This window comes from Aphelocoma coerulescens, chromosome 2, assembly GCF_041296385.1.
Source record: "Aphelocoma coerulescens isolate FSJ_1873_10779 chromosome 2, UR_Acoe_1.0, whole genome shotgun sequence".
Classification (NCBI taxonomy): domain Eukaryota; kingdom Metazoa; phylum Chordata; class Aves; order Passeriformes; family Corvidae; genus Aphelocoma; species Aphelocoma coerulescens.
Window position 1 is genome coordinate 133,766,742 of NC_091015.1, and position 7,510 is coordinate 133,774,251.

Sequence of the window (7,510 nt, forward strand, 5' to 3'; positions counted from 1 at the left end):
TTTTAATTTTCCTCATCCTATTCTTTTGACAATGAGAAAAGGGAACACATGGCTTATACTTACTCTAATAAATTCAAAAGTGCCAGCAAATGCTCTCTGGCATTGAAGAGCGTGGCATGGAGCATTCCACATCTACCCAATTACATTATTTTCTGAACAATGACCACCTGCAAACTGCCTGTCTCAGTACTGTGCCAGCTCCCAGACTCTGCCCAAAAACTGCCAGGAGAATTCAAGCTGGCCTGCACTGAAAGCACTGCAGAGACTGTTCTTGCAGTTTAACAGTATATATGCATACTACTGAATGTCAATTTTTCCATGTTCAAAATTACTTATGAGCTACCACCATATCTTTAGGATTTGCTTTGACACATTAGATGTGAGATCATAGGTATGTTTGATGCTCTTTTTTTTTTGTTGTTGTTCTCTTGGTATTTGAAAATCTCCTAAAGATAAAGCCATTAAGCCAAAACACAGAGATGTTTCTTGGCAGTATGCTTGATGTGCAAAAACAATTACAAAGAGGCATACAGTCATAACCTCTGCCCTGTTCCTGTTCAGGTAAGTGACAGTGCTGCAAATGAATTGATAGATAGTATTTTTTAATGTAAATAAGCAGTTCTGTTTCTTTTTAAGTTCTCAGGCATGGAAGCAGAGGATTTTCTACTTGTCTTAGCAAAATGACTGCAGTCTTTTCCCAGATAAAGTAATTAATAGAGAATATACATCAATGCACAACACCCATTGGAGTTATCCAAATTCTCTTCTCTTAATTCAGAGAATTTAATACATAAATATTGACATGAGAAAATATTCTGTCTCTGTGGTATTTGGCTGCATTGAGATCCACTGTGAACCTTGGCACCACTGCAGTGACTCCAATATGAAGATTTTCCAGTATCTAGGAATCCCTCCTCACCAGGAGAGATGATCCTGCCCAAAGCCCTTTTCCACACCTACAGTACACGTCTCTGGAAACTGCCCTCACTAGTATTACTGTTGTGCCATTGCAATGGTATAGTAATTTACTTAGAATTCAGATACTTTTGTGGTTCAAGTCAGGATGAGGCCTTTATAAAATGCCTAATTGTGTTTAAAAAATGTAGTGATGTGAACTTTAAGGAGTTCCCAAATAGCTTGTTGAGTATTATTTTAAATAAATGTAGTTTAGCATGTAGCCATTTGACATTGTTGTTGTCAATGTGATCACAAAATATTTCTAGCTTACACTTGTGCTGTCTAGGCTAGAATTCTCTCTGAGTTTTACCACCAAAAAAAAAACCAGGAGCAGACACAGCTTGTGTGACTTCTGGAGAAGAGCCCTAGCGTTGGCACAGCTGTATGAATCCTTGGGAGTTGTCGTAAGTTCAGGTGGCTCCAGGGTACGATGAAGAACCTGTCCAGACACACATTTACTGTGGCTGGATGGTGTTGCTTATAGAGCTGGGATCCCAAAACATCCATCTGGAAAGCATACTGAAAGCTTAAGGAAGCATAAGCAGTGTTCCTGATGATTTTAGGAAAAACTGTCTAAGGAAATTTGGTAAGACTCCAGCTCACGTTTGCATTTCTTTAACCCCTTTTTTTTAAAATCCTGCCTGGCTGACTAAGCCAGAAGAAAAATTAGCTGGGGTGTATTCAGACATTTCCTAGCTATTTCATCTGGATCACTCAACTCCATAGCAAACCAATCAACTCATCCTAAGATAAGAATAAAAATGAGTTAAATAAAAAAATGAAGAAACTGGATTTTAATCATAGAGTGTTCACTGTAAAATTATGATGCATGTGCAGAGTAACTGGATGGATCATAGCTATATTTGCTATATGAACTGTATGTGCAGTTAGAGGTGATTCAGCAAGGTGATCAAAGAACACTCTACATTGCAGGTAACTTCCAACTTGAAAAAGTCACCTGTGGTGCCCAAATGAGTAAGGCTATTTTGGGCGTTGCATCTTTCCTGTTAATATAACATAGCCAGCTGCATGAGGATTTTAGTATGATGAGACAGATTAGATCTGTCTTGATAGGGCTAGGCAAAGGACAGACCCAACTGGAGGGACTGGAAGGGTGCTCTGGGCTTCTCCTGTGCTTGTGTCCCTGACTGACCTTTGCTGCATGGCTGTTCCATTTAAACACAAAGGGTATTTTGTCCTGGCAGTCCTGCAAGCCTTGTCGGGCGATAAAGAATCAACCCACTACATCTTTTGTGCTCTGTATTTTTATGAGTGATCATTCTGCAGCCCACGCTACAATCACACAGTTATCCTCAATAGGATTTATATAGATGTCTCTTTTAAAATTGCAACCTTCAGGTAGAGTAACAACAAAAGAGATGTAAGAAGATGCTAAACATACTGTTTTATTTTAGCTGTGCTGGCTGTAGAAGTAATGGCAATACTAAAAAATGTTTTTCTCTCCTGTTAAAAACCTGCAGATTTCTTACCTTAAGAACACCATCCTAATGGAAAAGGTATTATTTTCATGTTTAACCCATTCCTGGAGTAAGAGTCATTTCAAGCAGTCAGATAATCAGTTTTATTTTATTTTTGGTAAAATCTCCATGCATACAAGATAATTGAAGGTATAATATTAGACTTTTTATAGCTTTAGCACAATACAATATGGGAAAAAAATAGACAAATAGTCTGATTATGTCATCCATTTATTGAAATAATATTACTTTAAATACAGGTAATGAAAATCTTTGTTTCACTGAAATCAGTGGGAAAATTTCTGTGGCTTTTAAACTGAGCTGTGGCTTAGATCTTTTTCCTACTCTGTTTTTGAATTTCATTGCTAGAATTTACATATGAGAGGTCTCTTAGTATTTTCCAGTTGAGCATATATATATATATATATATATATATATATATATATATATTTATACACACATGTGTGTGATTGTGCAGAAATGGACTTGAAGAGAGTTACCTGTTTGCTTTTTTTCGAGAGAGCCATTACAATGAAAGTGTTGTTTTGTAACTGTATACCACAGTTACCTCTGATTTCAGTGACTGGAGACAGCTGAGCGTTGTAACTCCTGGCAAACAAGTACCATGTTGACAGGTACTGCTTCCAGGTTAGGAACCATGCTGTATTGCTAAATAATCTAAAAATCCATCTGTGCCACTCAGGGAAAAGACTTCGGGCAAAAGGGTGAGGTTTTTGGTAGCATCAAACTGGTTTGTCTCTGCTCCCACCGAGCTGATGGGAGCACTGCCCACAGCTTCAGAAGAGCAGGGCTCAGCAGTGCTGCTCACAGGAGTCACATCACACCATTTGCTCTTTCTACATATTCCAAAAGGAAAAAATGGCTTGACCTATGCATAACTTTCCTGTGCTTAATTTGCCAGCTGGTGAGTGTCACATGTTTCATTCGGGCAATGTAAATAACAATCTCTTTAATAGTTAAGATTTTCACTGACAACACAGTCGCTGAGCTTAGACAGCTGATTGCTGCTGCTGTAGAGCTAAGTCCTTAAATATTATCAAACTAATACCCTTGTATGGTCACACTGGATACAGATTAGTGAAAGCCATAATCCTATTTAATTTAACACAGTCCCAGGGATTTTCCTCTACAAAGAATTTGGTCACATGCATACTGCATAATTTGCATAGTTCTTAAATATATGGACCCTCTCTAGGAGCAGGGCTGTCTGCCAATTTAATGGCAGTTATTAAATCCCATTGTACTCTGTACCACAGTTCAGATGCAAGTATATGCTAGAAAAAGCTCATGGTTACTTAGAATTTGTTGTGGCTCTGAGCTATGCCACAGCTTGTTCCCTCAGGTCATTTGTTTCCCCCTCAAAGGAGGTTGTTACCTCTCAGCACAGGTAATATGACAAAGGACTGCAATTAATTTTACCCACAGTGCAGCCCAGCCAAGACCCAGCCATCCAAGAACTCAGACATATAAAATCTGACTGTGCTTGAACTGTCACAGATTCTGGAGTTTGTGGTTAAGCAACTCATATTTTAGTCATAGGAAAGGTCTGATTTTTATGTGCTGAGCACAGTTAAGTTCATTTGCCTTCAACACCATGTGATATCATTGACACTACAGCAGATTAGATTCAGAGACCCCTTTTTGGTTCTGGATTTTGTTGGGTTTTTTTTTGTTGTTGTTGTCTTCTTTCTTTCCCCCCCCATGCAGAACTATTGTCTGAATGCAAAAAGGAGACACTGTCCCTTAGCTAACATGATTGCTTATCAGGGCCAGCTGCAGATTGCTAGGACCATGTGCTTGGCAGTCACAGATACACCACAGACCTCACAGGGCACAGATGGTCCAGCTCTGTTGAGTGACCCTGGACAGAGGTATGGGAATCTAGAGGAAAGGAGATGGGCTGAAAGCAGTAAGCTCTGTGGTCAGCTCTGTGTTCAAACAAGTATTGAATCCCAGCAGGCTGAAACCACAGGATGCTCTGCCACCTAGTCAGGAGCTTCCTTTCCAAGCACAGCATCAGTACAGCTAATCTTGCAGGGCTCTTAGTTCAATTTTTTTCCTGTTACACAATGTTTATAGCCTTTTATAGGCTTTTGGTATTGATTGCAGTGAAATGATGGTGAAATTTTGATCAACAGATTTCAGTGTAGTGAAGCAGCTCCAGAGACAGGGAGCAATCTTCCACCTTCATTTTCCTGGCAATTTCCAAGCATGTTGGGACAAATACATGGTCTGGCTGATTTCCATGTGAGAGAGTGGCCCTGCTCTGCTCAGCAGGGCTTGGTATATAAAATCAGCTCAGGCACAGAAACTTCTTCACCTTCTCTAGCACCATGCTGGAGGTAGAAGCCTTCCCCTCCAGGAAGCACAGAGAGTGGTTTGAGTTGATTAGGTTTCCAGGTTATTTTCAATAACTTAGGCACCACCTGAATGGCTGTTGGCTTAAAAAACAGAGTAATTATTAATATTATTACTACTATTACCATTAGTAATAAAATACTGCTGCTTCCAAAAGTGCCTAAGGAGCAAGCTGAGGTAAACTTCATCTTGCTAGGTGCCCCACAATTTTGGGCTGTCATTCAAGAATACAATAAATCCTGCTTCAGGGTTCATACTACTGGATCAAAAGCACCAGAGCCACAGGAGCCAAAATGCTGATGCTGTATGAAATAATGCTTCCCCCAGCCATCCACTGTGGTACCAAACCAACTGCAGCCTGTTTTCTCAGCACTGGCAGTCAGCATAAACCCCAGATCAGGTGCTCCCAAAGCTCAGTCGTGTGACCTCTTCTGGCTCAAAACCTCACTGATCACAGATCTACTGTTATTTTTCATGGTAACATGGTCTCAGAAGGTTTTCTTCTGAAAAGCTTGCCAACTACACAGACAAGAGACTTGTCAGAGTAGAGGTTTAATGGCAAAGTGAAGGGAACAGAAAGATGGTATGTTTAGAGGGGCAGTGAAGGTGTGAAAGATTGTGAGGAGAATACACAGATGGAAAGGTGAGGGAGGGTGAGGACACAGAAAAGCAATGAGAAATAAGACAAGATAGATGGATGGAGAAGCTGTTAAAAGTCCTAGCTGAGAAAGAAGAGACAGAAGAAAGAGACGATACAAAGGGAACTGGAAAGCCTGGGCATAACTCGATCAAGTTGCTGTGCTGCTGTGCATTTCCCTTGCTGGGTTTCCCCCAATACCTTCCTGGAAGAAGACCCAGAAGGCATTCCTCTTGCTCACAGGTATCAGAAATACCTTACTGAGACTCAGGAACCAACCTCTGCCACATCTAGAGCTGTAGTTCCTCCTTTTGCCTACTCCCTGGTGTTTGCTGTTCTTACAAACACTTCTCTAGTCTGGCAGAGATGATTAAGGCATAAAGGACAGCAGCTGCCTCAAGAGTTTGCTCATCACAAAAGGATGAGATACTCTATCTTTTAAAATTGACACCTTATCAGAAAATCAGAACCTGATGACATTTAGCTCTTGTTACAAATATTTACATGTATAGCTGAGACGTGTCCATTTTACTGCTCTCAGTCATGCATAGCAGAGTTTGGCTTATTTGCAGTATGTTTTCACGTCGTACATCTTTAATCAGACTGGAGCATGGACTGCTTTAATTTTTTTCCATGGATGGTTCCTGCATGTAGACTAGAAGAATTGTTATTGCTTTGGCTTTTCTGGTGTCACATCCTGAAGAAATTATAGGAAGTAACAATTAATTTTACGCCTTCTAGCTCCTTCAATTTGATTATAAATTTGGGTTAGTGACATATGTTTTGGCTGCTGCATCAAGATCCAATATTAGACTTTTTTTTTCATAATTGCATTTGGAAACTAGAAGACAGCAATGTGTATGCATCTGTATAATGAAACCTATTATAATAAGTGAAGTGATTCTAAAATGGTATGCTGTTATCTGATATCAAGATTACTAGGCACAATCATACAGGTCTGTCATCTGCAATACCCATCTTCTGCCCGGTTCTGGATTTCCCCTCCCTTGCCTTCTGCCCCCATTTTCTGCCCCTGACTGGGGACTGTCCTGGGTCACAGCTGTAGGGAGCTAGAGCCTCTTAGAATGTGAGGTGTGTAGGTTGCAAAAGCAATGTCTGCACACCATAGTGACACCTTGTTTTCTTTAAAGATGCTGTGATATTACTGTGAATATCTGTGTTGGAAAATATTAAAATGCTGTCGTCGGTACCTACTAGAGGTCAGATTTTCCTGTATACTTTTTCTTCCCCTGCTGACCTGCTAATTTTTGTGTAACCTCTAATGAGGTTAGGCCTGCTGTCCCTGTTTCCCAAGAAACAATCAAACATGCAAACAAAAAGCTAGTGATGGCTTGCTTGGCATCTTTTAGTATGCACAATGTGTATAACCACAAAATGCTGAGGTGATACACATCGCCCAAGGAGAACGTGGCTCCTGAATTGTCCTGGCAAGCAAGCTGAGGATTTGGCTTGTGAAGAGAGGGGAAGAAGAGAGAATGGATCTGGCAAAAAAGCCACTGTATGCCTACAACAGTTGAAGTATCTTTGATTTATTAAAAAGAAGGGAAAGGTAGCAATCTAATTTAGAGGAGCTTCAAAATCTTTTTTGTGTAATTGTAAAAATCTGAAGTAAATAGAGCCAAAAGAAAAATGCTTTAATAAGTAAATAATAAGTGATTTATTGTGTTTGTTTAAAACACACAGAGACTATTACACTGAAAATAGTACCTTCTGAATCTGTGAACTAGTAATAAGATCAGTGGTCATAATCTTTGTTTCCTCTCTGCTTTTGAAAATGCCTCAGTATAAAATCATTTCTTTATACTAAAAAAGGATCTGTTTTACTGGAAACAGTAATGAGTTATTAGTTGCTATTAATGTGAGCTGAATGGTCCACAATTTTATTGTTTCTGCACACTGAAGTAAGAAATTATATTCCTTGAAATATATATGGATTATTTTGTATTATCTAAACTTATTTTACAATCATGCTTCTATTTGAAATGAAACAATACTGCAGAAGTTTAAAACCAAGGGGGATGTGCAATTTAAGAATAAG